The sequence below is a fragment of the Rhea pennata genome, chromosome 2, assembly GCF_028389875.1.
Source record: "Rhea pennata isolate bPtePen1 chromosome 2, bPtePen1.pri, whole genome shotgun sequence".
Taxonomy (NCBI): Eukaryota; Metazoa; Chordata; class Aves; order Rheiformes; family Rheidae; genus Rhea; species Rhea pennata.
In genome coordinates, this window is record NC_084664.1 from 96,220,202 (window position 1) to 96,230,976 (window position 10,775).

A 10,775-nucleotide genomic window follows, 5' to 3' on the forward strand; every position below is an offset into this window, starting at 1 on the left:
GCACGAAAAGACAGCTTAGGGGATTCTTGGGAATGGCAGGATTTTGCTGTATATGGATCCCTAATTTGGGGCTGATAACTAAACCTTTATATGCAGCCCTAAATGGTCCAGGAGAGTAGTTAGAATGGACCCCAGAATGCTGTGCTAGTTTCGATGAAATAAAAAAGAAATAGATGGAAGCTCCAGCATTGGGACTCCCAGATATGGCTAAACCCTTTCAATTGTATGTGCATGAGCAGCAGCAGGTGGCCTCAGGAGTAACGACCCAAATGCTTGGGAGATGGAAAAGACCAGTGGCGTATTTTTCTAAACAATTAGACGAAGTAAGTAAAGGATGGCCGGCCTGCCTCCAGGCTATAGCAGCCACTGTCTTATTAACACAAGAGGCCCGCAAATTGACTCTGGGACAGCCCTTAACGGTTTTTGTACCACATGCAGTATCAGCAATTTTAATTCAAAAGGAGCATCATTGGATTTCCCCAAGCAGACTGGTAAAATATCATGCTGTGTTATTGGAACAAGGAGATATTACCTTAAAGGTGGTATCGACCTTAAACCCTGCTACTCAGCAGAGTACCTGGTGAAGTGCAAAAAGAGTTACAACATGACTGGCCACTATAGAGCAAGTATATTCTAGCCGGCTCGATTTAAAGGATGAACCTTTGCAGAACCCAGATGTGGAGCTATATACAGACAGTAGCAACTTTGTACCGAATGGAGAAAGAAAGGCTGGATATGCAGTAGTGACTCAATGGAAAGAAGTAGAAGCTAAACCATTGCCACAAAACCACACAGAAGGGAAATAGTGAAGTAGCACAAGGAAACAGGAGAGCAGATATGGCAGACAAAAAAGCAACACTAGCAGGACAGGTGGCTGGGGCTTTACTACCCAGGAGAAAAATACAAATGAAACCTCCTAAATATTCAGACAAAGAAAATCAATTGGCAGAAAGGCTAAAATGTACAAAAAGTGCTGAAGGATGGTGGGTCACCCCAAATGGACAAGTTTTAACTACAGCCAAAATGATGGAAGTGCTCCTTAAGGGACTGCATGAAGAAACTTACACGGGAGTGGCTGTTACGATAAGCAGCGTAAAAAGATATGCTGTGGGATCAAAGATGCTATCAAATTCTGACCTTATTGTAAAAAGATGCCCCACCTATTGTACAAATAACCCCCAAATTCAGAAGAAACTACCTATGGGAGAACTAAGAAGAGGATTAATCCCAGGGGAACACTGGCAGGTAGAGTTCTCAGAATTACCTAAATGTGGTCGGTTTAAATATTTACTTGTTCTGGTAGATACATTTTCTGGTTGGCCAGAAGCCTTCCATGCTCCACCAATCATGCGAAGGAAGTAATTAAAATTTTACTAAAAGAGATAATTCCTCGATTTGGGATTCCTGAAGGTATATCCTCAGATAATGGACCTCATTTTATCTCAGAGGTAGTTCAAGGAACATCCAATTTTTACAGATGAAATGGGAATTACATATTCTGTGGAGACCCCAGTCTAGCGGTAAGGTAGAAAGAATGAACCAAACACTTAAAAGACATATTTCAAAACTGTGTCAGGAAACCCATCTTAAACGGGTGGATATATTACCAATGTCCTTGATGAGAATAAGAATAACCCCAAGAATAAGAGGATGTAAGCCCTTTTGAAATACTTTATGGGAAACTTTGCCCAATTAATGAAATAGGGGGATGAAGTGATCAAATGCATGTAAGAGGGGAAGAAATGTTGAGAGAGTATTTATTGTCTTTGTCCCAGGTACTAACATCTTTACATAGGTACCTTAATCAATGTACCACCCTTCCATTGGATTCCCCTGTGCATGACTTCAAGCCTGGGGATCTAGTTTATATTCAGATGTGGAAAGAAGAACCACTAAGAGAAAAGCGGAAAGGACCTTACCTGGTGCTTCTGACAACTCGTACTGCAGTAAAGGTGGAGGGAATAAGTTCCTGGACCCACTATTCCCAAATAAAGAGGGCACCTTTGAATCACTCGTGGACTGCAGGGCCCCTCAAGATGAGAATACAGAAGTTACAAAATTCATGAATTGTACTTGGGAAATTGAATTCTCTTACATGGAATTAGAGTGCTCGTAAGTGTTTTTAGGTGTTATTTTGCGTTCTGATACTATTGTTAACAATAGATAGAACTGATTTATAAGAATATTGATTTGTTTAATTTGTTTGCTGTAGAGTTAAGACAGAAGATGAGGACATTGTTAATTTTGTTATGCATGCTCATTGGTACAACCAACCTGGTTTTGTAGCTTATACGGGCCTTCAGAAAAAGTGACTCAGATTACTGCTCGCTTCAGTATTCCCCAAATCTCCCGGATTACCCATGCCATGGGAAATACTTAGAATTAACTTAACATCCGTATGAGAACAATGGAAGTTGTTGAAATGAGACTTGCTAGATAAGTGATATTATCAAGTCTCAAAGAGGGGAATTGTTGGAGCAATGCTGTGAGAAAAACCTTGCAAAGAGTTAACAAGACTCAAGGACAAGGGAGAGAGGAAAAACAGCGCTGCAAAGGATAACCAGCTGTGGCTAAATAACCTTGATGAAACCCCAGCGCTTTGAAGAATGCGAGAGGTAGGCAAGGCAAAACCAGCAGAATAACCCAGAAGTGACCTTAGGTTCGTTAAGGCTTATTAGCATATTAAACTACACACCCCTAAATGAGTAATGAGATGGAAATGACATGATAACGGTGTTACTGCCTCTTCTCCGCTTCCCATGCTGATTAACAGGAGCGTGAAAGCGCAAGGGCGGAGCGAGTACCTGATGTGATGGAGCGGTAACCGACAGAAAGGTTTGTACAAGGTGCTCCCCGGGAAGGGAGTATGAATGAAGAACGAGCAGGGGAGAAGGCGTGCCGGCTTCGTGGATTTACCGCCTAGCCCCCAGCCCTGCGCAGGAATGAAATAAGCAAGTATCTCGACCCTGGGTGTCTACTGGGTGCCTGCCCGCCGGGTGACCGGACCGAACCCAGGTTTGGGCCGACAGCGGCGCCGGGGACTGCAGGTCCCAGCGCGCCCCGCGCCGCCCTCGCTGAGGGAAGCGGCGGCCGTTGCGGCCGTTGCTCTCGGCGCGCGGGGGGCGGGCACCTGGCCCCGCGCCTCCCGCCCAGTCCTGCGGAGCGGCCCCGGCCGTTGCTAACCCCCGCATCTGGAAAAAGTGGCTTACCTCAGCGCTAAAGCGATTACCTCAACAGAGAAAGCCGAACAACCGCGGTGCAGTGATGACAGGCTCCCTGCCCGGAGGGAAGGGTTGGCTCTGTTCATGGCTGCCCAGGTGCCGCAGCCTGGAGGCGCTTTTTGAGGCAAACGTGTGAAGAGAGGGACTGCTGACATGCTAAAATACAGGTATGGCTGTAACTGAAACAGACCAAAAACCGCAGGGTGGACTGCTTCCTTAGCAGTGATGCACATCTGCCATAGAGATGAGGTAACCTGATCTCTGGTTCATTTTTCTCCTTACCATTCCCCTCCTTGCTTCCCTGTGTTTGATCTATAAGGTTACCAAAGGACTGCTGTGCCTTAGCTGAGGCAGCATTTTTACTCCGCTTGCTCGGTGTGATTCAAATTCCACATAACCTTGGCTCTTGTCCTCTATTGACGTTGTAGTGATACATCAAAGCTGGTCTTTTCCTCTTAAGAGAAATCAGAGGAAATGGTGGCTTCCAGGAATCAGGAGATAAGGGTTTTATTCTTGGCTCTGACACAGATTTTGTCTTTAGCACTAGAATATGGTAGTAACTTTCCTTGATAGTGTAGGAGACACTGACTGATGTTTCTTAAACAGCTAAAAAAAAAAAAGTGTGTTTAAATGCAGTACTACAGAAGCCATGAAGGTGTCACCATTACAGTGAGATGTTAGAGAAAGCGTATCTATTTCTGGTTTATGTTTCTTTTACGGGTTTTTTAAAAGCTCTCCCTTTAAATGAAGCTAACATTCTTGTCTTTGTTCCTGCTTCATGCCTCCTCTTTTCAAGATACCTGTAAACCAAAATTACATACATGTGGTCACCTATTTGCATTCTTAAATTTGCTGTCAATTCATCAAATCAAATCAGAGTTCTGTCTTTCCATTTCAAATGTTATCTCTACCAACATTCCTAATCCTATTTCATATTCTGCCTAACCCACTGATTGTCTCACAAGTGTCACTTGACTTGAAACAGCTTTTCTGTTATTACCCAATAATTTTGTGCTTTGACATGTCTCCTGATCTCAAAATGTCACTCTAATTCTAGCCAAAGCATTTGTTACACACACTTCATTAAGCAACGCTGCTCCTACATAGCAAACAAACAGCAAAGCAATAACAGTTATTAGCATTAACTTTTCAAAAACTTTTAAATTTCCTTCTAGCTGCACTGTTCTCTGTCTCTGATTTTTTTATTTATCATTTACAGTTAAACTAAGATCTTTGGGACTGTCACTTTCTCTTTACTGTAAAACAGCTGTCGCATTTTGGGTCTATTAAAATGCATCATTCTACAGTTCCAAGCTGTTTTACTAAACAGCTGTTAATTAGTTCACATTGCATCTCTAAGCAGTGCAGAACCACTCAACATCCATAATTGAAGAAAAAAATTATCTTGGAATAAAGACATTTTGGTTTAATAAATACTCATAGCATTCCAGGCAGTACAGTAGGAAATTATGGTGAAAACAGGTAGCAACAAGATTAGCAACAGGTAAACGGATTTTTAATCAACATAGATTCAGTTTGGAAAACCTTAGTTTTATTTATGTAAGTGCCCCTTTCTGTAGAGCATAAAATGTAAAATAAAGGTGCCTCAAACTTGAATTTAAGGCAGCTCCAAATAGTAAATACTCTTAAAGAGCTTCAAGGAGCAAGCTCATATGCCAAAATACCTATTAATTTTGGTTGGTGATACTAAATGTTTTGAAACACCCATTTTCTGGCAATTACAACTCTATCAAATTTATGCTACAAGAAATTTAACTCCCCTATAGAAATAGGAAAATTTTAATGTGAACATCAAAAAATGCTTCCCAACAACAAGGTTTCTTAAGTTGAAGAAAAATTTCCAGCAGGGGACATTTCAGATGTAGTAGATCCGTGATGTAGATGTAGATCTGTGGTTTTTTTAGCCTTTGTAAAGAACTAGAAAAGCATGTTCTACTCCACAAGGCTAACGAAGTAAGTTTTGTGAATCACAATTTACTTAAATCTGGGGATAACATACAGCCTGGAAACTTTCAGAAAATTACACTGCATGATTATACTGGAAGTATTTTACTTTCTGCCTAATTTCTATCATGTTTCTTACCTGATGCATGAATGTTCTAGCCACAGGATGTAGGGCATTCTCAAGTAGCATTCTCTCAGTTTCCAGCCAACAAAGTTCTTTATGGTTGAACTACTGAAATTGTCATCAAGGCAGACAACAAGCAAGTAAAAAATAATGGTTGAAGTTCTTGCATAGAAGATAGAAGCTGGAATCCCCACAGGCACAGGCAATGAATAACTGGATGTTACACTGTAATCAAGTCATGAGATAAAAGAAGAAATGCTTCCTCTTACAACAATTTGGTGAATATAGTCTTTGTTTTCCTGTTTTTCCTAATATATGAAATAAAACCTTTTATGTGGCTACATAGAACATGTGTCCAATGGAATATATTCACAGATTTTCCTCTGAATAAAAAGAAAACAAACAAAATATTGCATGTATTTTATCCAAGACTGTTCTTCTGACCAAAGCTAAATTATATGAATGTGTACACACACATGCCTCTGCATATCATTTCATGTGCTAATGTGCCAGAAATCTACCAGAACCAACAATAGTGATGAATTTGGGGTAAGTGGTACAACATGGATAGTAATATTTTTCAAAAGTCTGAGAAATCACATCCAAGAAAAAAAAAACAATAAAAGGTAGTATTGGATAGAAGAGATTATTTTTTAGTTACTGAACTCAGAAATAAGGTTGTTTACACAAATGTAAACTTGCTCAGCTGCCTTCCTTTTGCATGTATGTGCAGTGTGGACTTACAGAACTAAATGTAGCTCATCCTTTCCCTGAAGAGGATAGATACAACTCATCAATGATGTCATTATGAATGTATGTCCATTATCTTGCACCATTTGATTGCTGCATACCGTCTATAGTCTACATGCAATACTTCTTCCTATGATGCTCACCACTGATCAAACGTAAGTCTTCCCTCTCAGTGTATATGACCACATAGGCATCAAGATGTGTTGGAGGCAGAGAAAAGAAGATGGTTAGGTCATTAAACAAGGAAGGGCCTGCAGCACGTGACTGGTGAGCGTGCCTTCTGGAGAGCCTCTGCAGGATGGTACACTAGACCGTGGATCAGGTCAAAGCAGTAGTAGCTGACAAGTGATTTAATAGATCACCAAGGACACAAAATGTTGCAAATAAGACAGCTAAAGACTAGTGGCAGGGAAGAGTGATTTAGGAGCTAAATCACCTGCTTTTCAGGGTGTGAGATCTGATGCATCTAAACTAACCAGTTGTTTCATAGCAATCAGCTAACTAATGTTCACGTTTATGTAGCAAGGCCAGGTGAGAAATACTATTATCACTAGGGAGAAGACTGAGACAATGTTCAAAGTATCAACAGATTTTGGATGCCCTTCTTTTGACTGGTGTATGAGGAAGATTTAATGTTTGTCTTACCTTTAATTTGTTTGTAGCACAGCTTCCAGTGATTTCAGTTGCAACTGTAAGTGCTCAGCTCTTTGACAAATCTATGTTCAATTACCCTAAACTAGACAGCAGAAAGGAAGAATAAAATAATTGAGTAGCCATAGAAAAAACTATTTAAATGATCTACCCATAATATGTAATTTATGTTAGGTAGGCAATGTATTCTGTCCTCCAAAGGAGTTTCAGCCCCATTAACAAGATTATCTTTTCTCCTTCCTCAGACCCTTGCATAATTCAAAACTTTCTTTATGTTTGTTATCATTTACACTGCATTGATGAAGCAAGTGTCTTGCTGAAGGCCAGTAATGTAAATAACGCTTGTCATAATGAACATGCAGAAAAAAGCAAGTTAAGGTAATCCAGGCAGTTTTTGTTCTATTTTTAGAACAACATTTTTTAATTCTTGTCTTTGCACATTTAATATTTTTGAAGGTAACTGTCAACCAGATCAGATACTGCAGCTAAAACAGCTATGTTGCATAGGAGCTCTTCTGCTTCTTGCTTGTACCTAAGCAGCTAGTCAGGGAGTTAATACAGAAGGTGTAAAATCTAGCCTTTTCTTCTATTCAAAATCCAGCTGATTACCTTCCCCCCACCCCCCACTTCTTTTTAAGATTAATGTGTTGTTATTTCATAGGGAGGAAGTATAGAGAACTGTTTGTTTCCATCCCTTTCCCCCCTGCCTTAGATTGTTATGCTTATCTTTCAAATGATGCCCTTTAACCAGATAGTATGCTCTTTGGACAAGGACTTGCCTTCCAGTGTAGGTCTGAACACAGCCAGCTACAAGATTATGGTCCTAAGCTGGTATGTTTATACGCTATCATAATGCTAATTTTATAACACTAGCATGTGTGAGAGAGATCATTGAGTTCCATTCACAATTAAGTTAACAATTAAGTTAAAACCATCAAGCTTCTCACAGGAGGCATGGTGAAGACGGTGAAAAACAGAGCATCTAAACATGGTCTTTTATAACAGCTTGGTCTCAGTTTTTGGTTTAGAACCAGCAACCTTTTCCCATTTCTTGGTTGACTTAAGTAAATATGGACTATTTATATTAAGCTGATAGGTGTAAGGGGAATAAAAAATTATATTTATGTAAATACATAGAATACTAAACCACATGACTGAAATATATCTGTGAGTGAAACCACGGTCTTTTCCTGAACGTATAGCAATCATGTTTCAGCTTTAGGAAAGCATTTAAGATGAAATACTTGCAGTATTGCTTTATTCCAAAAGAGGGAGCTAAAACATAAAATTTACTCCAAAAAGTCCTGCAAAGCTATGTAACTGCTCAAACACATACTTCCCTTAGCACAAGTTTATTGTGGCTTAGTTTTTACTTTACATGCCCACAGCTGGCAATTTAGCACAAGGTCTAGTTTTAGGTGTGCAGACATAGTACAGTAGCTGCAGATTCAGAAACCAAAAGCATAGAAGAAATGACATTGTACAAAGAACTAAATAAACCTATGAAAAGCCCCAAGACAAACTTGCAAATTATTTTGATTAATATCGAAATCTGTTAGTTTCAGCTTGAGTATTCAAATTTGATTCAGTGCAGTTTTATTATTGACAGTTCTTAAGTGCTTAAAGCACTCACTGAGTTAACAGAATTTGCATCATGTTTAATTCCATAACATCAGTGATAGAATTGAAATCTTTAGATTACGTAACCGCAGTCCTCTGCCAATAAAGTTAGCAAAAGAGCGTAAGAGACAAAAGATATCCTCTTTCATCTGAGCCACCTGCTCAGAGAAACAAGAGATATTTTCCCAGTGAGTTGGACAGATATTTACTGGTAGGACAAATCCATGAAGATAGACAAGTTCTGAGTTTGAATTCCAAGTTTTGGAGGAGATTATTATCAAGAACGGTGACGGGCAATGGCAGAGATGACAGATACCACTTTTTTCCCCAAACTAAATGTTTAGCCTACTGACTGGAACTTAAACCTGGAGGATCTGAGTGTTGCTGTTTCTCAAAGAGACATGGTGACAGCTGGTTGATCAGTAGTACCTTGTCCACCCTGTTTCATGTTCAGTTGTAAATCCAGTGGGACCTGGCAGTTTGAAAGCCAGTGCAACTCAAATTTGTTGTTTTTTTAGATGCCAGTGTTGTGCAATATACTGAAAATCTGCAGGAAAATTCACTGGCATGCAATTTTTGGTACTTATGCCAAACTTCCCCACTTCTCTGTGAGTTACAGGTATTTTCTGCTCTTATATACTACTCATGTGATTCTGACTTCTTCCGCTCATGTCCTGCCTTCCTTTTCCACTACTCTGCGCCCCAGCTCTTGTTTCTGCCCTTCTCTTTCTATAACATTCATCCTACTTGAGTATTCCAAGGCACTGCCTGTCAAATCACTCTGTGAGGAAGACAAGTGTGGAGTCTGGTTTACATACAGGAGCTATGTAGAGCATGCTAAGAATTGACAGAATCCTGGGAGAATCGAACAATCAAAACAACTCACCTGAGGATTATACCTTTTATTTCTCAGAGGGACATATATTTTTGCCATAGCTGGATATATGTTTGTACAGATAGTAATCAAATACCCCAGTGGCAAGTGATTACTCTATGAAATTTCCATTCCCCATTCCAACAGAAGGAGCATGTTCAAAGGATTTAATGTAGGGAAAACAGTGTATTTTTACCTAACGTTGTTTTACAAGGCAGCTAATCTACCTATTTGATAATAGTAATAATAATATTGCAGCAGGCGCTTCACATAGAAGATGAATTGCCAAAATAATAAGAATGAAAAAGGGTCTTATAAAATTATTAACTAACCAATGACATATGGGTATTTTAGATTACTTAATAGTTCACTTCTAAACACATTAAACTTATTTTAGAAGCTTGCAGAATTTTCGTTTTAAAATCTTTTTCGTTTTCAACGAAACTGAGTATCACTCATCTTTTCATTTCAATGGAAAAAATGTAAGAGGAAATGGACCTAAATAAAACTCTAAGATTTCCATAGAAAACTTTTACTATCAAAGGCAGTATGATATCTTATGCAAATTGCAGTCCAAGTCCAGTTCATACATAAGACAGATGTGAATTACAGCTGACTTTTTTCTTTCTTATATGTTAGAGTGATATCTCCAGCTGAATGCAAAGGTAAATAGATGGATTACAAGGGAGCTTTCTTACTAGCTGGCTTTATTAGCACAAAGGCTGATTGGAACTGTATTGCTTTCAGTAGGTTTCCATCTTGCCAATGTTATGGTCAAGTTGTTGGTTAGAGCCTAAATTATGAATTCCAGTTTTCTCCAGTGCTGTAAAGAAAACAAGAAAAGTAGATCAACTTAGCTGTTCAAGGCATAGGAAAAGAGGACTGATTATACGTTACTCAACAAAGAAATGTCACTTACCAGTCTTTGGCACAAACTACTTCACCACTTTTATCTTAAAAGCTTTCCAGATCAAAACAAGGTAAGAAGAGGGCACAGCTACTTTTTTGGAACGAAGTGTATAGAGTGATGAACAGAAGACACTTTGTAAGGACAACATTTTATTTTAAAATGGGCTGTATTTCAGTCACCAGCACAGTGTAAGGCTTCTGGTTTTACACCAAAGGCACTATTACATCTTTAGGCAGCGAGCTGTAGGCTACTGTCTAGTTGAACAGCCTTGAACAACTTCTTGCAGACAATATCAGAATGCTCAGAACAAAAAAGTTACTGCTAACGGACTACTGGGTTAGTAGAGTGTGGAAAATTAAGTTTTGTGGCCAATGCTTGTAGCTGCCAACTGATGAAAAGTCCTTTCAGGGTGTGAAGAAAGTGAAGTGCCTCATTATTGGGTTCCCAGAATTAGAAGCAACAGGAAAAGTGATGTAAAGTTGTCTTCTGGATTACATAAATGGGGTCTAATGTAATTTAATAACTCAGTGCTGTCAGTGCCAAAACTAGCAACAAAGCTATCAAGGGTGAAGACAGTGAGATTAGGATTAAGGAGGAGAAACCAGAGAGATGTTTGAGACTCTTAAACTCACCTGATTCACAGAAACGAACAAACAAAAA

General features: G+C 39.4%; 1 long non-coding RNA gene across 1 annotated transcript; it reads left to right on the plus strand.

Moving 5' to 3' along the window:
* The first annotated feature begins 3,130 nt into the window (after positions 1-3,130).
* LOC134136274 (uncharacterized) lies at positions 3,131-5,658 on the plus strand. Its single transcript, XR_009957472.1, has 2 exons — positions 3,131-3,388; positions 5,385-5,658. It is a non-coding gene; the product is annotated as an uncharacterized LOC134136274 (long non-coding RNA).
* Positions 5,659-10,775: the final 5,117 nt, after the last annotated feature.